At 35.8% G+C, this 25,342-nt stretch overlaps 1 protein-coding gene across 8 annotated transcripts in view; it reads left to right on the top strand.

The window, feature by feature from the left end:
- Positions 1-25,342, top strand: part of SPATA5 (spermatogenesis associated 5) — a 370,044-nt gene that overhangs the window by 202,032 nt on the left and 142,670 nt on the right. Inside the window, exon 15 of one of the 8 annotated variants that reach the window (XR_006596791.1) lies at positions 16,931-17,031. The exons of the other annotated variants lie outside the window; for them this stretch is intronic. The gene's annotated coding sequence lies outside the window, so the exon portion shown is untranslated. The remainder of the gene's footprint in view (positions 1-16,930; positions 17,032-25,342) is intronic. 8 annotated transcript variants of the gene reach the window in all.

The raw sequence follows: 25,342 nt of genomic DNA, 5'->3' as shown, positions 1-25,342 counted from the left end.
TAGGTGGTTCACAAAATGATTAAGGAAGCAGATCAGCCAGAAAGTTGAAAGGATAGGAATGAAGATATGGCAAAAGATAAAGGAATTAGTCCCTAGCCAGCCTGTAGCAACTGCCTTATTATATTTTAATATATGCCATTAAGCTGTATATGTTGATTCCTTCAACTTTCTGCCAAAATTAATGACTCTTATTTCAGTAGTAACTAGAGTGGAGTTAACTGGCTCGCTGAGGGCACCACAGCCTTTTCTAACACACAGTGTATTTTTAAAGTGGGATAGGAGGATGGCGGTGTTCTTTTGATTACCAGTAAAAAGGTACCCATCATGGGGAGCCTCAGTAGCTCAGTTGATCACACATCCAACTTCAGCTCAGGTCATGATCTCACGGTTTGTTGACTTCAAGCCACACGTTGGGCTCTGTGCTTACAGCTCGGAGCCTGGAGCCTGCTTCAGATTCTGTGTCTCTCTCTCTGTGCCTCTCCCCCACTCATGCTCTTTCTCTCTGTCTCTTGAAAATAAATAAATATTAAAAGAAAAAAAAAAGGTACACATCTTGACAAAATTTGTGATGTGATAGAAGTGAACTCAGTATAGAATACAACCACACACAAAATTAACTACTGGATTTTGCAGGTGGAAATGTGTTTTCGTGTCAGTGATGTGGAAGTCTAAATAATATGATTTTTATCATACACCAAACATGTAGAAATTTTAAGTTTCCTAAGCATGATTTTAGAAAATGGTTTTTTAAATTGCTTTAATAGAAGGAAAGGTTTTAGCCAAAATAATTTTGATACTACTCATTTAACTGAATTGCAAGTAAAATAAAAATAAAGAAACATTTAAAATATATCATTTAAAATATATAATTCTCAATGTATCTTAAGGGTCAGGAGGTACTGGTAACTGGAATGCTTTATACTCTATTCTGTGATGGATGAGTACAAGCATCTGAAAAGAGGAAAGGTAGGATTGGCCAAATTGCCCACCTAGGCAAGGGAATCACTGACTTGACAGATGAAATAATAGATAACAGGGAAACTTGGGATATATTTATGGCTGTAGTTATAATAGCTAACATTTATTGAACACTTACGATGTGTTAGGCACAGTCTTAAATATTTTACATATACGAAATTGTCATAGTAATAATCATATGTGTACCATACTATCAGAGAAATGCTTCAAATTTTCCTCTTATGTATTCTTTTCTTGTTCAGATATTTATTAGCTCTCCTCTTGTCTGAATGGGCAGTTGAGCCCAATTCTAACTTACTCTTTTTAAGTTTATTCATTTATTTTGAGACAGAGAGAACACCAGCAGGGAAGGGGCAGAAAGAGAGGGAGTGAGAGAATCCCAAGCAGGCACTGAGCTATTAGCACACGTAGAGCTCGAACTCACAAACTATTAGATCAAGACCTGAGCCAAAGTCAAGAGGCAGACACTTAACTGACTGAACCACCCACGTGGCCCCTAACTTCCTCTTTAAACAGAGGCTTGACTGGCTTAGAATTGTCCACAGTGGCTCCCCCCATGTGTCTGACTCCGCTGGGGTATTCTCCTGGAGTACCTTGGAGCTCTTCCACATAGCCTTTCTGTAAGCACGGGCTTCTAAAGGCATGGCAGCTAGCTTCTAATATGGAGCAGTTTCAGCCCAGAAAAGCAAAAGCAAAAGCTGCAGATCTCTTGAAGTTAAACTGTGTCACTTTACCCAGTTCCTTTGCCCTTGTTTTGGACAGAGCATCTCCCAGTGCTGGCCCAGACTGAGTGGGAGGAGAACAGATTCAGCCTCTTGATGAGAGGAATGGGAAGATTTTTGCAGCTATCTTTAACCCACCATAGATAATATGACAGCTTTCTGTGTTATTATTATTATTCAGCTTGGTTTATGAGAACCAGCCATCTGTTTCACTTGCAATAACATAAGTTATTTCAAAAATATCTTGCCCATGACCATTTTCTTAAAGACTGTTTTATAGTTGGATAAGATTTTAGTCCTGGAAGGATAGAAAAGAGGGAACTGAGGGTGCTTGTGCAGAGTTCGTTGTAGGCCTAAGTCTTTACTCAGCCTCAGGATTCAAATAAACCACTAAGGAGTATGAGGCAGGGAAGAATTTAAGATGCTTTATCCCAATAGTTCTCAGAATGCAAAAGTTTCTATTTTATGGGGAGACAGAAGATACAGAAGAAAGTGTTGTTTATAAAATCATCTAGTGTATATGTGTCTATATCTATATTTTTCATTTTTATATCTGTTTTCATTTAGTTTTATCATAGTAATACCTGCTAATATTTTTCAAAGTCAAAAAGAACTGCAAGGCTAAACACAAAACCAAAATGGACTACAAGGCCAAAAAAGATAACAGGAGTCTTCTGCACTTTCCCCCCATTCTCAAATTTCTACTCCCCAAGATAAACCACTTTCTACTTACTCAGTTAGGTCCCTCCCTCCCCCATATACCTTTTAAAATACCATGTTTCTGCTCTTATATCTTGAAAAAAGAACAAAATGAAACATAGCTCTGAGGAATACAAAGTCTGAAATAAAGCATTCACTGAATAAGTTTAAAAGCAAATGAGACATTACAAAAAGAAGATTAGTATACATAGTAAGCTATGGGCAAATGAACTCATTCCAATTGAAACAGAGGGAAAAAAAGGAAAAAACAAAGCAAAACCACACATGCAAACAAATAGGAAAAACAAATATGAGCCTCACTGACCTGTGGGACATAGATAAACTAACAGATGCAATTGAATTCCTGGGGGTGGAGTAGGAAAAGAATCAGAGAAAATATATTGGAAGAATAAAATGCCCCTGATTTGTTCAGGTTTGATAAAAATATCAACCCAACAGAAAAAAAGTAGCTTTGAAGATAAGGAGAATGAGCAGGCACAAGGAAATTCAAGCAAGATAAGTGCAATAAAACCACACCAGGGTATATTGTAATAAAATTGCTGAAAATCCATAATAAAAAGAAAATCTTAAAAGCAAACAGGAAAAATAAAAAGCCATGTTAAATACAGGCATACAGACAGTTATCAAAACAGTGCAAGCCACGAGACAGTAAAATGATACCTTTAAAATGCTGGAAGAAAAAAAAAACCTGTCAGTATAGAAAGCAAAACCTATTCAACTTCACGAAATGTTTTCTTGTAGATATAGAGTCTTTCCACTTACAGTCACAGAGACTGATGCTGGAAAGGACCTTTGAGCTAATTAGTCTGTAGCAATGAGAGTGGGAATAAAGAGGGGGATTAGAGTGAGTGCCCCATAAACACACACACTCTAGATTTGTCAGATACACCTGGGAGCCTTGTCACTTGTCACAGGCACACTCACACACACACACCCTCACCCCTCACCTCGTACTGTGGTGAGAGTAGTGAGCCTGTGAATAATGAGACTGAGTAGGATCATCTCTGTTATGTTGAGGCAGAAAATAGGGTGAAAACCACTGACAGTCCAAATCCTCACTTTACACAAATGATCATTAAAGCTTTGAGAGGATAAAATGACTAGTCCCAAATCACTTCTGGCAGACAAAATAGTAAACCTGAATCTCAGATCAGGTTGTTCTTTCTTTTGGACATTGAGAAGTTTAGTAATCCCCTTAGAATTAGTCTGTGACAACATATTTACAATGAAATGTGAATATCAGGAATTCCAGACCAAAAAGGTGTTGATGTATGTGTACGTTGGGAATGGATACTTACAGTTTTTGTATCAATGCAGTTTTATATAAACTCAGTATAAAGATTGGAGTTTATTAAGCTATTAATTTACTGAGGCATAACAATAGTAGAGATGAATAAAAACATCTTTTCAGTATTTCATCTCTTTTCTTTTGACAAGTTCCGGATGTGGTAATACCTATTATGTAGCGGCTCCCCAAAGAAGTTCAAGTCGACAGATACAGAGTACATAGGCAGTATATAAACATGCTTATTGTTGCATCATGTCAGTGAAGGAAAATACAGAAGGAACATTTGAGCACAATAAATCTGTCCTAAAGAGAGCATTACTTGCTACAACCTGTCTGCAGCAATCAGAGGAAGGAAGTTAGCAAGAAAGAGAAAGAATGCCAGGTTGCATGTGCCAAAATGTCTCATCACTTGCAACTGAAGGGAGAGAGCAGATTCCTTTAACTCAAAACAATGTTCAAATTCAGCTGCTAAAATTACATTAGTGTCCTCAATTTTAGTGTATGTGCTGCTGAAGCAAACACTAGTGTCCTGGATTTTAGAATCTAGGTTCTCCTTTTTTTCTCTAATAAAGGTGATCTATATCAAAATATCAATACTGAAAACCATAGAGATTAAATGTTGAAAGAGACCTAAATCATGTCTAGCCCTCTTATTTTCAGATAAGGTAACATGGATCAGAAAACATTTTTAAAAAAAGAAAAGAAAACATTTTACTCCTACTCCAGTGTTGTGTCCATTATATTCTGTGGTGAAGAATAAATCTAACCAAATCACTCTTAAATTCCAGGTAAATCATGCCCCACCAAAGGTGTGTGTCTTTTGTTATTTGATTTTAACTATTAAGTGGTTCTGAGGAATGAATTCTGAAAGATTTACAGATAATATTATTTACATCTTTTTTGTAAAGGTTTGGACAAGTTTTTAATCTGAGATTCTGATCCATTTGGGAGCTACTAGATGTTGCTTTTAGAAGTCTGTGTCAACTATACTTTTTTAAAAAGTCTCATTTTTACTCAGTTACAGTTTTGATAAAACAGGTATGATTCTGGAGGGGGGGGCAGTATTTTGGATACATAGGAGCCAAGTTAGATGGAAGTCATAGAAGTGTTAAACCACTGATTGTATGGTACACCATTACTTTATAGTAGACTACTAAGAAAGAAAATATAGCCAATTAAGTTGTGATGTGGATTGATTGCAAAACACATACTGATTTCTGTGGTATGAAAGGGTGAAGAAATGTGCTTCTTAGAATCATTGAAATATTGGAGGTAGTTGGTTAGGAAAAAAGTAAGAACCTTTCTGAAGGAGAGGAAGCAGAATGGAGACAGGGATGCAGAGTAGAGGTGCCTGAGTGAAGCTCACTCCTCTGGGGAACAATGAAGGGCTCATGGGGGGAGGAGGGTGAAGAAAGTGAGGACCTTGCCCAGACCAGAGCCCTTGTTTCTGAGCATCAGTCTCCTGGTTCTGTTCAGTCATGAACAAGGAAATCTATCAGACATCGAGTCTTAACAGTTTAAATGAGAGAGCAACTCTCAAAGTCTTTGAGACTCTCCTAGGATTTAGAAGACAAGTTAAAGGATTGAATGCCAGCCTAAAGCATTTGACCCTCATTTTTTAGTCAATAATGAGCCTCTGAAAAAGAGCAAAATGAAGTTAAACAGTGTTTTAAGATGACTAACTAACAAGAGTGTGAATAACTATAATCTGCCAAAAATCTTGTCTTCTTTTCTCTCAAAGCAAGCACTCTTTCTGGAGAAACAATAGTAGTATGATGACTAACTTTTTTTCTGTTTTACCAAGCTGTGCTACCTTTGAGAAAAATCCAAGTTCTACACATGGTAGTAAAGAAGCTAGTAGTTATTTACATGAGATTTTAATCCACCCTCACCAGTAAACTCAGTTCTAAAACACAACATTCAGTTACATCCTTAAAAAAATGATTCACTTTGGGTGGAGTACAGACTTGCCCATAGTCATCAGTTTTACTGCAGGCAAAATAAAGACACACCTCTTCCTGAAAACACAGACAACACAAATTACTGTGGCCAGCTTCTTGCATTATCACCTTTACATCAGCTCATCCTTGACTGCTAATCACCTAATACTACTAATGTAAACACTGCCCTTTCCAAGCACCTTGGCTTCCTTTGCTAGTATTGTGGGATAACCTCTCATTCTGCAGTATCTTCTTTGACATTTCTTTTTCCTGTGAGATTCTCTAATCCCTGATAATGTATTTTTTCACCTCCATCATATCACTGTGAACAATAAATTGCTGACCAAATTGTTTGCTTGCTAAATTCCTACTCATTCTTTAAGGATCAGGTCTCCTGACCATGCAAGCAGAGATTTGGGCTGCTGCTGTGCATATAGCAGTTTGTTTGTATGGTTGTCTGTGTTTTAAATAAATACTTCAGTTCTGTCATTATATTGTATGTCCCTTAAAGGTAAGGACCATATCTCTTCAGATTCACATCCCCAAAACTTAGCAAAGTGCCTGGTATATAACAGATGGTTACTAAATATTTGTTGAATTGATTGATCACATGGAGATTTATATCACATGCTAACTACAGTTTGTATTTACCACACATGATATTAGCTTAGTAAGATATATTCTCTAGCTTCAATATGTGATAGAAGACTTAAGGTACACAACTAAATTGAGGACAAGGAAGCATGAACTAGTGCTCTAAAAAGAGCACTGTCTAGGTAGGACAGATTGCTTCCAGCAGGTATGACTAAAAGATAATAATTATACTAATTTATACTATATACTAAGTTAACTAAATTATACGAAGATAATAATTATACAAATATGATAAGGATGATATTTTAGGACACAAAGGAGAGGATTGGCGGGCATTCCATATGGAACTAACGCTAGGCAAGAGACAAAGACATGAAAATGAAACCAGGGAATGCATTTGGAGAATGGTGAATATTCGAATTACATGGTTCAGAATTATAAATAGATCACTGGCTGATAAAGCTGGGCAACTTAGTTGAAATTACATCTAGGAGGAGTTCAGACTTTAGTGTAGGCAGTTGAGATATATAATTTCTGGGTAGAAGAAAGATACTATGAGGTTTTAGGAAGATTAAGCAGTGTGAGGCTGAATTAAAAGAGGCAGAAACTTCAGACTAGGGTTATACTGTTTCTTTAGAAAAGGAATTAAGACAAGAAGCCAAACTAAAAACAAGAGAAGGATATATGTGAGTGACATTGTCAATGTAAAAAAGAAAAAAAAAATGGCTCACTGTATTGCATGTTGGTCAGCTTATGTTTGAATCACCACATTTTAAGAGAAACACAGAAAAGCCAGAGTAAATCCAAAGGAGAAAAATCAGGATTTGGGTGGGAGGGAGGGGCAAGTGTCTGCAAACTGAGTTCCTGGCTAATGAGGAAGGTAAATGAAGATTCTGAAGGAGAGAGTGATAGGTAGCTTCAATTTTTCAGAGGGCTGTCTTCTAGAAGAGACAGTATCCTTCCTCTGTTACTCCAGAGGGTCAAGAAGAGATACCGGACTACATCCAAAAGACCGTGTCCTAGATATGGAAAGATTTGGAAACCCTGTCGCGCAGGAAGAGTAACTGAAGTATTTTGAGAGATTTAATTTATGCTGAAGGAGATTTGTAAGAAACATGAACCCTGTCTTCAAATACACGAAAAGTCTGCCACATGGAAATGGGACTTGTCAACAGATACATTTAACTCCATGCATTAGAACCATTTGTAAGTTTTACTGTTTTTCTTAGGAACATCCATCAGAAATATTATGAAAAGTATGGCTATGTTAAAAATAGATATTGATGGTGCTAAACAGTTGTAAAAGAACAAATTAATAGTGTCCTTTGGATTTGTTTTATCAATATCTCTAATATTAGAGGGTAAAGAAAGAAGAATCAATGGGCCCATCAATGTCTTAGAACTTACATCTATACTCTTTACTTATATTTATATTTCAGAATTTTATAGTTCTCAGACAAACAGAAAGTACAAACAGACATATAAGGAAATTTAAGTACCCATGTATAAGTGACAATGTCTCTTTCTTAAAATGCATACCAATAAGAAAGTATGTATAAAGAGTGGTGGGTTGGCATCAAGCACAGTTGAATTTGAAGCCAGCTCTGTCACATAGCTTTTTTAACATTAGCATCTTACTTGGCCTCTCTGGGTCATGATTTAATCAACTGTACAACAGGGATATAATTACACTCTTCCAGGGTTTCTATATACATTAATAATAATGCTTATTTGGTACATAGAAAAGAATCTAGAACATTTTGATATTAAAAACTGGCAACTATTAAAAATTCTTATCTGAAAAGGTTTTAAATAAGCATGCTACATAGACACAAAGTTGTAAAGTGGGAAGAACATAGGCTTTGGAGTCAGACTGATGTGACTTTTGAAGTCTAGCACAGTCACTTGGTAGAAGTACATCCATATGACTCAGATTCTTTAGCTGTAAAGTGAGAACAATACTTGTCTCTTCCGTAGGTTCAGAATATCAAATTAGGTCATGTTTATTTTGTGTTTAGCAGAGTCTGGTATATAGTAAAACCTCCGTGTTCATTTTATTTCATTTCTTCAGATGTATGAACAGGTAGTACCCCACTCATGACCTGCTAACACGTATTTTGTAGACTTAGACGGACTGGAAGTCCTGGCTGGGCTCCACAGTCCCGGAGGGAAGGGAGAGCTGTTCCTGTTTGCCAGTGCCAACTCCTGGGACTGATTCATCTAATGGACTGCCCTCTATTATGCAACCCTTGATAGATGCAATCCTTAATAGATGAAGAGAGGATAGAGACTCATATCTTGTTTTATACAAAAGTAAAAAGTTTAACTTTTTAGATGTTCAAGCACGCTTATTATAATTGCTCCTCTCTAAGCCTTATCCAATACTTCTAAAGCTCTACCTTTTCCAGAAGGGTATAGCAATCAGAGGAGAGATTTGAGGTCTGCCATGTGTACCTACTTTTTTTATCCTTTCATTTTCAGCCAGATACCCACTCATATTGACTTGTTCTGATCAGGCTTGTTTCCTTATTATTGAAATAATTTACTTTGTTCTTTCTCTGTGCAAATTGACCATAATGTACTTCTTATTTAAAAAGCCATCCTCTTTGAGCCCTTATATTTAAAATTCTGAGCCACACTTTAAGAGTCTCCCTATGTTCTGCTTCCTCTATGACCACTAGTGATCCTTCTAGCTCAAAGTATTTTTCCCCACCTTGATCTGTCTCAGTCCCAACTCTGACTTCACATTTTGGCACTTGTTTTCTACTTTGAGTTCTTCGCTAATTAGTTCATGAGTGTAATTTATTTTCCCCAATAGAAATTCAAACCATTGAAGGGTAGAAAAGTATCTTATTATATTTCTAGTATGCCCCCCATTGTGCCTATGAATAAATGTAGTTTTATGTGGTAAATATTTGATTAAGATTTATTGAGTTGTTTGAAGTTTTTGGATATTTGTTGAGATTTCTAAGCCAACATTTCATTACTTTGGTTAGTTTATTTGCTTTTGAGAATTTTCTGAGCACTTCTGATTTATTTTCACAATAAGCAACAGTTTGAGATGTCATGATCCTAGTCACGGGCACCACCCAGACGCCCATGAAAAAAATTTTCTAAGTGTTCTGATTCCTAGTCCAGTTTTCTTTCTCCTTGATATGATACTGAAGCAAATAACAAATGGCACCTCTACTTAATGATTCTGCAATTCTGCATATGTTTTTAATGGCAATAAGAATGTGAAGTTAGAAGGTTCTATAGTCTTAAAAGTCTTGCAATCTCTGAAAAGTCTTGAAAGTTTCCTTTTCATTCAATATATAGACACTTATAACCTCTGATCAACATCTGAGATTTTCATTTTTAGTTGACTTTAGGTTAATTTTATTCTGAGAGTCCTTTTTAAAATGGTACATAGGGGAGCACCTGGGTGGCTCAGTCGGTTAAGTGTCTGCCTTTGGCTCAGGTCATGATTTTGCCTTGGTGAGTTCAAGCCCCGCCTTGGGCTCTGTGCTGACAGCTCAGAGCCTGGAGCCTACTTTGGATTCTGCGTCTCCCTCTCTCTCTGCCCCTCCCCTGCTCACTCTCTCAAAAAAAACTAAACATTTAAAAAAAGTACATTGGGCTTTAGAAAAACCATTTTTAGTGTAAAAATAACAAGTTCTATTGATTCAGTTTATATGAAATGTCCAGATAAGGCAAATCTATGGAGATAAATAGTAGATAAGTAATTGCTTGGAGCTGGAGTTGTGGATGTTTAGGAAATTAACTGTAAACAGGCATAAGGCACCTTTCACGGTCAACAAAAATCTTCTAAAACTAGATTATGGTAATGGATGCACAATGTAAATTTAATAGAAATCATTTGGTTGTACACTTAAATTTGGTGAATTTTATGGTCTATAAATTATTTCTCAATAAAGTTGTTAAAAACAACTATGACACGTATGAGGTTAAAAACAACTATAACACGTATGAGGTTACATGGTTAAATTTTATTTTATAATAAATTTTCCAGAGTGATAATATTTCCATTATGAAAGACAAAGACGTTGATTCAGATTATTCCATTAGAAAACTAATTATTGCTACTCTTTAATTGGTGTATCAATATATGTACTTCTCATATATTATTTTTATTAATAAACTTATATTGTACTATTTAGTAGAGTTTTCAAAAATAAAACTACTCATGTGTGAAAATACAAGAATCTTTTTATTGTTTAATTTTTCTGACCTTTTTATGTCCATGGAATTCAGATGATTTCTCGCTGTTATCTATGATTTTCTACCCTGAGAATAATTATCACTTGCCTTTTCTAATTGAGGTATTTTAACAGAGTTGATTATAAAGTGATTTTTTTCCAAAGGAAATCTTAATTTTTAATATATTTCTAAGATTAAATTTGAAAGATGTTTACATTGGGGGAAAATCTAATTTAGTAAGCTGTAAAGTTTTGACAAGGGAAGATTGAATACTGGCTTAAATATTTGGTCATTTATGCACACTATTCTATTCCCAGGCATAGTAAGTATTTCCCCTGTGTCTGATATCTTTTTGCTTCATACATTTCACTTCCGTTTCTACACTTATGTTCTTATGTCCAATTGAGCAGTAATGCTGATTTTTTTTTTTTTTTACTTCACAAATATGTACTTTCAGAACAGGAGAATTCGAAACTGCAAAAGAATTTAAATATCATCCAGTCCAACTTACTAAATAATGCATTCGATACGAGATTCTCAGTGGTTAAAGGAACCTATTTGGATATATAGTTAGCTTAATTTTCAAGGAATATTTACAATAAGCTAGTAGAATTTCCTCATGTAGTCAAGGAAAAGAGACTGATTTTTCAGTTCCTTGAACTTTAGAATTTCATAAATTTATGAATGGTACCATGGTTATGGATGTTACTCTTCTTAGTCAACCTTGCCTAGCTCCATTTGCTCATGGTCCAACTAACACTAATTTCAAATTATAATGCTCTTTACCTGACTCCTTGCACTTTTTATAAGGAGTATACTGTAATAGTAAGAGTTCTAGATTCACACTCACTTGATTTGAAATGAATGCTCTGCCATTCATTTACTCTGTGACCTTGGACAAGTTATTCTTCTCTTGGTAAGGGGTAAAGCAGACAGAAATTAGTAGTTTTTTTCTCTATCCTTTTTAGCCTTTCTCTCTTAATAGATTTAACTCTGGGGCTGTCTCTTAAATGTTAATGGTTTGGTAAAAATAACAAGTTTTTTTTTCTATATTTTTATTGATCATTTAATTTTGTGAGAAAAATTTTTAAATGAATTGGCTTTTTTATGACCTTACTCATTAAGCTGTTGAAATCTTAATATCTTTCTTTATAATTTGTTTAAATTCTTTATATAGTTAGGTTATTAATATTTTCTTGAAGGTATTTTCCCAGATAGCTGTTTACATTGGAATTTCATTTGTAATGTTCACTGATGTGTGTAAGTTATCTCTAAAGATTCTTCCTTTGCTTTTAAACTTAGAAGATCTTAGGGTAAGATATTGAAGATGAGATGCAGCTTCTATTGCATTACAAGCTATTAAGCTTTATGTTTAAAAAAAAATCTAAACTCATGTTCTCCTATAAACAATTCATTACCGAAGAAACAGTTTCAGAGGTCCATGTGGAGTCTTCTTAACTGATCACAGCTAAACAGAAAATGAGAAAGCAAATTTCAACTAATTATTTACATTTTAGTTTTTATTTCAGATGATACAGTAAATGATGTAATGTACAGCTACCTTTAAAAACGTGTGCAAGATAGGATTGCTAGTATTGAAAATAATTTGTCCGGGGCGCCTGGGTGGCGCAGTCGGTTAAGCGTCCGACTTCAGCCAGGTCACGATCTTGCAGTCCGTGAGTTCGAGCCCCGCGTCGGGCTCTGGGCTGATGGCTCGGAGCCTGGAGCCTGTTTCCGATTCTGTGTCTCCCTCTCTCTCTGCCCCTCCCCCGTTCATTCTCTGTCTCTCTCTGTCCCCAAAATAAATAAAAACGTTGAAAAAAATTAAAAAAAAAAAAAAAGAAAATAATTTGTCCAACTAAGGTAATAAGCAATTAACTTTCAAAACCTAGGGTAGTTTTGCAAAATAAAAGTTAAGTTAAATTTTAAAACCTGGCACATTAATGGCATATCAGGCAGTTCTACTAGAAGAAAAGGCAGAGTAGTTCCATTTTCCCCTAAGTGAAGCTTATTTATAAAAAGACAATGATCATAAAGGATTATTAATTGAATACTACTTCAAATGGAGGATAATTATATACAGAATATTCTGGATGTTTATTAAGATAGAAGTCATTTTGGGGTGCCTGGGTGGCTCATCATTTAAGCTTCTGACTCTGGATATTGGTTCAGGTCATGATCTCACAGGTTCCTGAGTTTGAGCCCTGCATCGGGCTCTGTGCTGGCATTGCAGAGCCTGCTTGAGATTCTGTCTTTGTCACTCTCTCTCCACCCCTCCCCTGCTTGTGCACTCTCTCTCTCTCTCTCTCTCTCTCTCACTCAAAACAAATAAATAAACTGGGGCGCCTGGGTGGCTCAGTTGGTTAAGCGTCCGACTTCAGCTCAGGTCACGATCTCGCGGTCCGTGAGTTCGAGCCCCGCGTGGGGCTCTGGGCTGATGGCTCAGAGCCTGGAGCCTTCTTCCGATTCTGTGTCTCCCTCTCTCTCTGCCCCTCCCCCGTTCATGCTGTGTCTCTCTCTGTCTCAAAAATAAATAAACATTAAAAAAAAAAAAATAAACTTAAAAAAATAAGGAAAGAAAGAAGTCATTTAAAATATAATATGCATTATATCCCTTTGTAAGTTGCTTTCTCTAATTTTAAGGGAGAAAGCCAAAAATTCCTTTTGTATATACAATATATATATATATATTTTAATTTATGTCTATGGAAAAGGAAAAATTGGTTTTTCCATATATGTGCTCTATTCTGCATATGAGTAGTTGAAGCTAATTGTAGGTGATTGGATTTCCTTTTGTCTCTGGTTATCATGTTTTAGAGTCTTATCTTGTGGCATGATTTATTTTAGAGTAATCCTGCTTGCAGTTAAGTACATCCATTAGCAAGCAGTAAGCCTGGTTAAACAGTGCCTGCCCTCAGTTGGTAAATGTCTACTTGGATAATGAGAATGCTTGAACAATCTAATGGATATAGCAACTGCAGTATTAAATCTGCCATGATGAGACAGAAACTGTCTTGTCAGCTTATAACATTATCAGAGGGTTGCACTTTCAGTGGGGAAGGGAAGAGGACAGACAGAGTAATAACTTCTTGTTAGAAGTACAATAAGTGAACATTCCTTGAATGACCCCTTGAAAGGTGACATTTTCCATTTTTTGCTTTCAATAATTGCTTTTACAATGAAAATAAAAGGAGAAACCCAGAAGTATGGGTTTATGAAATTCTCATTTATATATTCACATGCTATAAGATTTTAATCAATGAGGAATAAAATTTATATTTAATGCCAATTTATACTGTGCCTGTATTTTAAGTTATTAATCCCTACAATAACCCCATACAAACAGAGGGAGGATTAGTGACTTGTCAAAGGTCATTCACCCTTGAACAGGTAGAGCCTGGCCTTGTGTCATGTTCTTTCTGACTGTAAGGCCTAATAACTCCATTCCTCTAAGTAGATAAGTATGATTGTGAAGTATAATATAAAATAGGCATAGAAAAGGTAACTGCCAGTATAGCGTGGTTTCTGGTTAGTGCCAAATGATTGGAACAGAGAAAAGAGAAACTGCTCTAGACTGGAATAATAAGGGAGAGCTATGTGAGGATACAACTTGAATTGGACTGTGAACTCTCTGGATTATGACTAGAGGTGGGGATCATGATGTCATGGAATGAAGACTAAGAGATTTTTGGAAGATAATTTTAAGTATGTGTTTGAAGATAAAAGGGAGGATGGTCTCTGGGTTATGTAAGGGTACCATCTCAGTATTGGTGTCTTGGTATCTACCACAGTGCCTAACACCTAGGTAGGTACTTAACAAAATTTAAATGGTGCTTAAAAGTTTTGTTGAATTGAAAATATTTGAGATAAGAGAAACATAAGTTGAGAATGTATAGTCTTGCAGTATTATAGGTAGCAGAATCAATAGTGCTTGTTTACAAGTTTGTTAGCCTGATATGGGGGTAAAGGGGGAATGGTGAGGAAGAAGACAGTGAGGACAGATCAGCTTTTCCTCCAATTTAGAATAATAGGTCTGAAAAAGGAGGAATTTTGAGGTCATCAGCAACATCAGTGAGAGTTAACACCTGATACCGTCAGTCAACTTTGAAGGAAGGAGACATTCTTGAAACTTTAAGGGGAATAAAAAGGATTTGGATTAGCCAATGAGGCAAGGGCAAATGGGTTCGTAAAAGAATAGCCCAATAACAAGCAGCAAAGATGAAGTTGAAATTTAAGAACTAAGTTTGGATTATGTTTATTCGACAAGGTTTTTCTGTTTTCTTCTCAGAAATCAGAGGTGTACAGCAGAGCAAATAGTTCTGCCTTAATATTTACCATTCCAAATCTAACATATGTAATCATATCAGGTTCCAGCTATTTCAGGTCATGGGATCTGGCTGCAAACGTATCCCTAGGTCTTTGTGCAGGGTTGAAACAGTGTGTAGGCACATATTAAAAATACTCATCCTAAACAGTTTCTCTCAAGAATGCTTAGAAAAGCTTTCAATCACATAGTTCAAGTAGCAGAGCTGGAAAAACAATTTGGTGGGGAAATTGGGTTCATTTTGTCACTTCTGATGATTGTAGTATTTCTAGTAGTTATGATGTAGAGTTCTGTCCTTCCCATCATCTAATTATAATGTGCAAGGACTGATTGCATGTGCTCTTTGACTATAGTCCTTGGCACTAATAACCCTAAACAAAGCTGCAGGCACTAATTACCTCCTTTTCCTAATCTGAATTTTGATGTGCTTTTGAACAAGTAAGTCATTTAGTGTTCTAAGAGGGCTTCCCTCATCATTTGGAGAGATACTGACTTCCCTTGAATTCAGGGAACTAGATTTTGAATTATTTTTTTGGAGGAGTTTGTGATAATTTTATAGCAGCACAGACAAATCAGTGTGCCTTTATCTGTTTTTATATATCCAAATTATGGCCGCCTGGGTGGTTCAGTTGGTTAAGCATCCGACCTCAACTCAGGTCATAATTTCACAGTTCATGGGTTTGAGCCCCGCATCAGGTTGTGTGCTGACAGCTCAGAGTCTAGAGCCTACTTAGGATTCTGTGTCTCCCTCTCTCTCTGTCCCTCCCCCATTCTCTCTCTCTCTCTCTCTCTCTCTCTCTCTCTCTCTCTCAAAAGTAAACAAAACAAAACAAACGTTATATATCCAAACTAGCATTGTCTGCATGTATAGAGAAGATAATTGTAAAAGTTGACTTTAAGACATGCTTGTGTGTGTGTGTGTTGATAACATAAAGAGGACTCATTTTGTCTCCTGATTGTCACATTCCATCTAACTAATCAATAATGTGATCTTTTATCTCTTTTTGAGGTGCTATTACCTGAGTTTCTTATGGTAATACTAAGAGGATAGAATAAAAAATTGACTGGGTGTATGTCAACTGAAAAGAAGGTGATTCCCTGAATTGCTGAGCACATTTGAAAAATGACAGGGCAGAGTCTGTTTATTCCTTTTTGGCTAAAGAACCAGCCAACACTTTGACAGATGACATTTCAGTGAGTTAGAATTATTAGCTTGAAGCACAGAACTATTGTTTTCTCCAAAGTCTTGACCAAGAGAATATGGTCTCAGATGAAAATAAAGATAATTTAGTTTGTGATTTTTCTTCTTTTTTAAAAATTCAATTCTCTTAAAATTTTTTCTCCTTTTTAAAAATTATTACCAGTTATGTGACTTGGACAACCCTTTCTGCTTTAATTTCTTTAACTTTAAAATGGGGTTATTAACCTACCTATTTAACAGGGCCATTGTAAAGATTAAATGAGACCGTATTTGTAGAATGATTGGAATGACCAGAATAGTGCCTGGTGGTTACTCAGTGAATATTAACTATTGTTTTCATTTAAATGAGTTTGGCTTCAACTACAGTAGCAAGGATAATATTCCAGTTTGGCCCTTAACCAGCTATGTGACCTTAGGAAATTTACTTACCCTCTTTTTACCTCAGTTTCCACATCTATAACATTACAAAGTAATCTCGATGTCTACCATATTAGATTTTTGTGAAAATTTAACGAGTTAATGCATATTAAAGTGCTTAGAAAAACCTGATACATAGTAAGTCCATTATTATAATTATTTTCAACATTATCACTGTTTTTATTAGGGCACAGTTTTTAACAGTGCAAAAAAGTAAATGTACATTGTTCTGCATAATGGCCAAGTAGGAAAATAAAAGAAGATAAGGTAAAATCTCAAGACAGAAGGGACGAGATAAGGTGGCAGACTGATAGGAAAGGCCAGGAGAATAAGTACTACAGAAGCAGACAGTGTAAAACAAAAACACCCAAGAAGAGAGAAAGGATAAGATAGGAAAGTTCCAGAAAGCTCTTCCTACTGCTAAAATTCATTTATACAAACATTCACACACAAAATAAAATCCTAGACTGGATTACATGCTCTTATAAGCTATCTCCCAACACTTAATAGAATTTCCTTTACACTGTGTTTATTCTATTTTCTTAGGTAATTGACTATCTTTCGCATTAGACTGCAAACTCTTTGAAGACAGGAAACACCATATGTCTTGGAATGTCTTTGGAATCATAGTATCTTGCCCATAGAAGGTACTCAGTAAATATTAAAGGTCAAAAATAGGGCTTTGCAATACCAATTTGTATTTTTCTTTGAATTTTTTCCTAATATTTCCCATAAATATGCCTTGAATATAAAATATATGTATATGTGTGTATGTACCTTTACTATATGTAATATTTTTGTTTCTAAATTTTTATTTTCTTTTTAATTTGGAAGTCTCAATTCTTACTAAAATTAAATACCTATACTATTGACATAATCATGCACACCACACTTTATATCATATGTTAACTTTTCTATTATTTCTTTTCTTTTGGAGTCTATTGTTCTTTTTGTTTGTAAAACAGCATACTGGTGCTACAACCAGTGGCTTTTTGCCATATGCATTCTTAGTAGTTCTTGGAACATTTGGTTTAGGAAGTAGGATAATTAATGTATAAACATTATGTGGCAGAACTACTCTAATTAGTGCCTTTTGGCGTGGGTTGAGTGGTAAACAAAGTAAGATGCACGTCAGCATTCATCCTAACAGTGTATAAAACTCCTGTTACAGCCCTCTGGGACAGCATAGACCAGCTATATTCAATAGTATAGTATTTGAGCACATGAGAAAAGGTTCCATCATGTCAATTTAATAGTCTCTGTTGAATAAATTTGCTAACTGTGCAGACTTTCCTTAGTCTTAATTATTTGGAAATCTAAAACTTAGCCATCAAAGTGTATCCCTAATAACTCTTCACGTCTTTGGTGAAACGTTCTCTCTTGAATCTATACCTGAACCTATTTCTTTATGTTCCTGTAATCTACTACTTAAAAAGAAGAGCATTGATTTTAAACTATCAGAATGAAACAGATTAAAAAGCCAGGTTCAGAGGCAAAAATTTTCACTTTATGGCATCTTCAGCAAATTTTCTTTGGTTGAATTTACTGTTTAAGTCCCTTACTGCTTAATAGCACTACTTATTTTTGAAGTATAAAAGCTCAGAAGATTTTTCCCTTTAGATGTTATCCTGTCATTCCACATTATTCAAGCTGCTATCCACATACGGACAGATGATTTTTTTACAGAGAGTAAGAACAGAACTTTTTGCTAGACAGCTCATTTTTTAGAGGCACTTTGAGCTTAAAATTAGGGCCAGAGTATATAGTCTAGGTATCAGTTCTTAAGAATCTCATTTGTACTCAGAATGTTTGTTGTTGAAAGCTTCTTTGTGATTAATTTCCTTTAATAAATAACTGCTGAAAACAAAAGGCAAATATTTCTTAAAAAGTAGAAAACTTAATAGAATATTTGTCAAATAAATAGAAATCAAAATTATTACACTGAAATAAACATTTGTATAAACAGACATACCTCCCCAAATTGAATAAGCTTGCAAGATACTTCTACTGAACTTTCAGGAAATACAGCTCCTGTCTCATGCAGATATTAAAAACAAACAAACAAACAAACAAACAAAACAAAAACAAAGAGAGAGAGAGAGAGAGAGAGAGAGAGAGAGAGCCAGAAAGAAAAAAAAGTTGGGTTGAGGAAATCCTTTCTGGCTAATTTTTCAAGACTTGTACAATCTTAATTCCAAAAGAATAGTACAACAAAAGAGAATTATAGGTCAGTCTTTTACAGTGACAAGTGTGAAAATTCTAAGTGAAACATTAGCTAACTAAATCCAACAAATTTTTTAAAAATACAGTATTTATCTCTGAATGGCAACGATGGTTTAACACAAGAAAATGAAATTTGTATTAGTGAAAATACATAAGAGACCAAAAAATTATATAATTATCTAAAAAAAGGTTTTAAAAATATTTGATAAAATTTAACTCTAATTTGTGATTAGTATTCATAAGTCCAGAAATCTGGGGATAGAAGGAAACTACAAATTGATAAAAGTTAAATACTAAAACCTATATAGCAAACATCCAAATTGAAACTGTGAACAAATTTTAGACAGTTATACCCAAGACTGGTGATATTCTTGAGATAGATCTGGCTAATCCAACAAGAAAAAAAAAATGAAATAAAGATGGACAGAGAGGAAAGAGGGGAGAAAAGAGAAAAATATGTCTTTATTTGGAAATTATACGATGTCTACATAGACAGACAACCCAGCAAAACTATATACTAGCAAAACTATATACTTTCAAAAATAAAGAGTTTTGTTTTTCATGTTAGCGGTAACTACAGTTCAAAATTCACAATAGTTAGAAAAATTATAATGCATTTAGGTATTAACCTTAAAAAATACATAACAGCTTTATAAAACAGACTGTAAAAATGTACTAAAGAACATAAATGAAGCCTTGCATAAATGAAGAGCTATAAAATGTTCATTGATGAGGCATACAACAACATAAAGATGTCAAGTCTTACCATATGCAATTCCAGTTAAAATTTTAATAGTATTTTGGGGGTGGGGGGAGACCCAAACTGACTGTGATAAAAGAATAAAAATCCACAAATAGCTAAGTCTATTTTGAGATATATCTGGAAGAAGAATGATATTTTGACCAGATTTTAATTCATATTAATAAAAGCAGTTTAGAACTGGCACAGAAGCAGTCAGACTGATGAAACAGAGGTTGAGTGCTCAGAAACAGACCCAAAGTGGGGAAGAGGTATGTTGCTTTGTAGGTTCTTGGAAAGACCTGTTTACTAGATGAAATAACTGAATGTGGACCCCTCCCTTAGATCACACACTATATGAACTCCAGAGAGAACAAAGACCTAAAAGTGACAGGTAAAACTGTAGAGGCAATGAAAGACAATGTTAGAGAAGATCTTTGTGACCTTGGTATGTGGAAGAACTTTACGCCCAAAGTACAAACTATCAGGGATAAATTGGTAGCTTTACAATGTCAAAACTAAGGATTTCTGTCCAGTGAATTCTAGGATAAAACAAACAACATGACAGTGACAGATTAGAAGCAGATATCTGCAACATCAAAACTGAAAAGAGATAAACATGTGGACTATATGAGAAATGCTTACAAATTCAACAATAAGAAAGGGAAATCAATATATTTTAAAAAGCAAAGGTTATTGCTTAACACTTCATGGAAGGAGGCTCCTGAATGGCCAGGTGTATAAAGAGAGATGTAGAACCTTTTAAGTAATTAGAGAAGTCCTAATAAAAATAACACATCACACCCATCTAACTGGAAAGAAGTTTTTGAAAAATAAGTAGATAAATCAAAAAAATAAGTAGATAAAAATAAGTAGATAAACCTAAATGTAGGTGAAGATTTGGGGTAATTGGAACAGTTAAGTACTATTGGTGGAAATCTAGACTGATGTAGATGGTTTGAAGAGCAATCTCAAAATCCTTAGTAACAGTACAGGTATGACTCAGGGCACCTGGGTGGCTTAGTCGGTTGAGCGTTGACTTTGGCTCTGGTCATCATCTCATGGCTCATGAGTTCAAGCCCTACATCAGGCTTACTGCTGTCAGCACAGAACCCACTTTGGATCCTCTGTCCCCTCTCTTTCTGCCCCTCCCCTATTCACGCTTGCACGCGTGCTCTCTCTCTCTCTCTCTCTCTCAAAAATAAAATAAACATTAAAAAAAAAAAAGTAAGGGTATGACCTGTCACTCAGTTGTCTCATATCTGTGGACATACTACAGTGAAACCAGCTCAGGTCTATAGTGGGGTATATTCCAGAATGTTTACCTCAGTTTCTGGTAGAGTTGAAGACAAAGTATCACAAGGGAAATGGTTAAGTATGTTATGGGTGCATCCTATAGAATACTCTGTAGCAGTCAGAAACAATAAAATAACTGTGTTGGCAATGCCCTCCCGCCAGAGACCCTTGGGAACATACATCTGTAGTGGAACAAATTGGGTTTATTACTTGTAGGGAGTTGGTAATGCACTCTGTGGGGAACTGTGGGACATCTCAGCAAGAGGATGTTGGGAAGCATTTACAAGATCTGAACTTGTGTTAGATGATTGGTGAGAGGTTAAAGGTGGGACTTGGCTTTGTCTTGGATACTGTCAGAAAACAGAAGTAATCTTCTGATTGGTTTATCTTAATTAAATCTTATCTATAAGGCAGGAGGAATAAAATGAGGCAAAGCTGTAATTGGCAGGGAAGCAGCTAGCCAGGATAGGGAATTTTTTCTGTTGTTTCTGTGGCTCGCATAATGGTTATATTTTGTCTGTGTTCATACATGGTTATGCAGTGGTCTTATGTTTATCTTGATTCATTATGATCACGGAGTGGCCTTTTCTGATGTTGATGTTCTGTCAAATGGCTTATGTTCAGCTCATTCCTGATGGGATGACCAAAGGAGTGTCAGACCAGCTTATAATAGAATGAAGGTCTTGCTGATAATACCAAGCCAACTCCTTGATGTGCTTTTCTCTTTCACAGTGCTACAGTAACACAAAGATAACTTCAAAACATGTAGATTATTATTTTTTTAAAAAGTGATAGATTGTTAAAAAGGGCTGACAACAAAATTATTTGTGTAAATTAAACATACAAATAAAATGCTATGTATTATTCAAGGATGAATATACATACAAGGCCCTATACCAAATGCATAGCTTTTCATCTTTAGTGAGCGCGGAGGAAAGGGGCCAGTAGCCAAATAGTGAGTCTAAAAGGAAATATTAAATAAGAGAGGAGCCTCATGATAGTGTGTTATCAATAGAAGAAGATTATAATAATTCAGTCTCAGCATGTGAAATCCAAACACCAGTCTCTCCATCAGCAGAAATGTAGTAAGGGAAAGAGTGGGATCCTGTGGCCCAAATTCTTATTTGAATTTACTTCCATTGCCATGTGGCAGGTAGGGAAAGAGGAATGCTTTGTCTTCTTTAAGCATTTCCAAAATCTCTTTCATTTCCCCCATCAGGAATGAGCTACTGTAATGATAGCATGTTGATGCTAGTTGAAATAAAACATGCTCCCCAGCATCAAATGAAAGCATTAGTATTTTATGTGGGAAGCTGATTCAACTTTAAACATACCCAAAAGCTTTGGAATTAAAAACAACAACAAAAACAAAAATCTCGCTTCATATTAGCTGCAGAGAAAGCTAGTTTATTATGTCTTAGGTAAAAGATTTCTTCGGAAACCTTAAAATTAGTATCTGTTAGTATCTTAAGATTGCTTTTTAACTAGAAAAGAGCTTGTGATTTTAAGAAGCAAAGAGACTTACTATATCCCATTCCCACCCCTGGCCTTTTTGTGGGGGATTCTTTAAAAGCAAGTGTTGCTTGTATCTTGAGTGAATTTCCTTCAACTTCCGTAATAAATATTTAAAAGTAGTATTACAAGTAGTAAGAACAAAGATTTTTTCATTTAGGAAGGGAAACTCAACTTTCATTTTAGCCCATTTCTGCTCAATTCTAAAGTGAACATGTAGGTGTGTCTCCTGAGGTTCTTACACTTTACTTTGCCCTTTCCAGTGTTTCCACCATGTTGGCCCATGTTCTCAAGATAAGCATGTTCTCAAGATAAGCTAATGCACCTATGAAGGGCATGCTCCTCCCTGTCCTGTCTTACTGTTAGTTCTTATTCTTCATTGGCTGTGTTTTGGAACATGTGTCTTGGTGTTATTTTTGAAACATTCGTTCTCTTAATGTATATCATTCTGTAATCAGGCGAGAGCGAAGTATACTATGATAGTTCTTTTTTTCTTAACTTTTTATTTAAATTCCAATTAGTCAACATACAGGGTAATAGTAGTTTCAGTTGTACAATGTAGTGATTCAACATCTCCTTACAACACCTGGTGCTCACCACAGGTGCACTCCTTAATCCTCATCACCTATTTAACCCATCCCTCCACCTACCCCCCCCCCCCACTGATAACCATCAGTTTGTTCTCTGTAGTTGAGTCTGTTTCTTGGTTTGCCAAGAAATCATATGGTATTTGTCTTTCTCTTTCTGACTTATTTCACTTAGCAGAATACTCTGTAGTTCCATCCACATCATTGAAAATGGCAAGAGTTCATGCTTTTTTATGGCTAATATTCGTGTGTGTGTGTGTGTGTGTGTGTGTGTGTGTGTGTGTGTAAATACACACACATGTACATACCACTTCTTTGTCCATTCATGTATCAGTGGATACTTGGGCTGTTTTCATAATTTGGCTATTAGAGATAATGCTGGTATAAATATTGGTGTGCATATATCGCTTTGAATTAGTATTTTTGTACTCCTTGGGTAAATACCTAGTAGTGCAATTGCTGGATCATAGGGTAGTTGTATTTTTAATGTTTTGAGGAACCTCCATACTGTCTTCTACAGTGGCTGCACAAGTTTGCATTCCCACAACAGTGCAAGAGGGTTCCCCTTTCTCCACATCCTTGCCAACACTTGTTGTTTCTTGTGTTGTTGATTTTAGCCATTCTTACAGGTGTGATAGATATCTCATTGTAGATTTGATTTACACTTCTCTGATGATGAGTGATATTGACCATCTTTTCATGTGTCTGCTGGCCATCTGTATGTCTTCTTTGGAAAAATGTCTTCTTCCCATATTATGATAGTTCTTATGTCATCAAATCTTGTTTAATCATTTCTATAGTTATTTGCACCTTCATTAACATTATAGGAACAAATATAGAATTTAGTCTATAAACATTCAAAACGCTAAAATTAGTTTTGAAGAATAATTACCCTTTTTTTTAATATGAAATTTGTTGTCAAATTGGTTTCCATATAACACCCAGTGCTCATCCCAACAGGTGCCCTCCTCAATGCCCATCACCCACTTTCCACTCCCTCCCACCCCCCCATCAACCCTTAGTTTATTTTCAGTATTGAAGAGTCTCTTATGGTTTGCCTCCTTCCCTCTCTATGACTTTTTTTTCCCCCCTTCTCCTCCCCCCTGGTCTTCTGTTGAGTTTCTCAGAATCCACATACGAGTGAAAACATATGGTATCTGTCTTTCTCTGCCTGACTTATTTCACTTGGCATAACACTCTCCAGTTCCAACCACATTGCTACAAAAGGCCAGATTTCATTCTTTCTCATTGCCATGTAGTATTCCATTGTATACATAAACCACAACTTCTTTATCCGTCAGTTGATGGACATTTAGGCTCTTTCCATAATTTGGCTGTTGTTGAAAGTGCTGCTATAAACATTGGGGTACAAGTGCCCCTGTGTATCAGCAGTCCTGTATCTCCTGGGTAAATTCCAAGCAGTGCTATTGCTGGGTCATAGGGTAGATCTATTTTTAATTTTTTTGAGGAACTTCCACACTGTTTTCCAGAGCAGATGCACCAATTTGCATTCCCACCAACAGTGCAAGAGGGTTCCCGTTTCTCCACATCCTCACCAGCATCTGTAGTCTCCTGATTTCTTCATTTTAGCTACTCTGACTGGCATGAGGTGGTATCTGAGTGTGGTTTTGATTTGTATTTCCTTGATGAGGAGTGACATTGAGCATCTTTTCATGTGCCTGTTGGCCATCTGGATGTCTTCTTTAGAGAAGTGTCTATTCATGTCTTCTGCCCATTTCTTCACTGGATTGTTATTCACCTGTGGAGTTTGGTGGGTTCTTTATAGATTTTGGATACTAGCCCTTTATCCAATATGTCATTTGCAAATATCTTTTCCCATTCCATCGGTTGCCTTTTAGTTTTGTTGATTATTTCCTTTGCAGTGCAGAAGCTTTTTATCTTCATGAGGTCCCAGTAGTTCATTTTTGCTTTTAATTCCCTTGCCTTTGGAGATGTGTAAAGTAAAAAAAATGCTGCGGCTGAGGTCAGAGAGTTTTTTTTCCTGCTTTCTCCTCTAGGGTTTTGATGGTTTCCTGTCTCACATTCAGGTCCTTCATCCATTTTGAGTTTATTTTTGTGAATAGTGTAAGAAAGTGATCTAGTTTCATTCTTCTGCATGTTGCTGTCCAGTTCTCTCAGCACCATTTGTTAAAGAGACTGTCTTTTTTCCATTGGATATTCTTTCCTGCTTTGTCAAAGATGAGTTGGCCATACATTTGTGGGTCTAGTTCTGGGGTTTCTATTCTATTCCATTGGTCTATGTGTCTGTTTCTGTGCCAGTACCATGCTGTCTTGATGATTACAGCTTTGTAGTAAAGGCTAAAGTCTGGGATTGTGATGCCTCCTGCTTTGGTCTTCTTCTTCAATATTACTTTGGCTATTCGGGGTGTTTTGTGGTTCCATACAAATTTTAGGATTGCTTGTTCTAGCTTCGAGAAGAATGCTGGTGCAATTTTGATTGGGATTGTATTGACTGTGTAGATAGCTTTGGGTAGTATTGACATTTTAACAATATTAATTCCTCCAATCCATGAGCACGGAATGTTTTTCCATTTCTTTATATCTTCATAAGCTTTCTATAGTTTTCAGCATACACACCTT

This window comes from Felis catus, chromosome B1 (assembly GCF_018350175.1).
Source record: "Felis catus isolate Fca126 chromosome B1, F.catus_Fca126_mat1.0, whole genome shotgun sequence".
Taxonomy (NCBI): Eukaryota; Metazoa; Chordata; class Mammalia; order Carnivora; family Felidae; genus Felis; species Felis catus.
The sequence above is the reverse complement of the archived record's forward strand: the minus strand, read 5'-3'. Positions and strand labels throughout refer to the sequence as shown.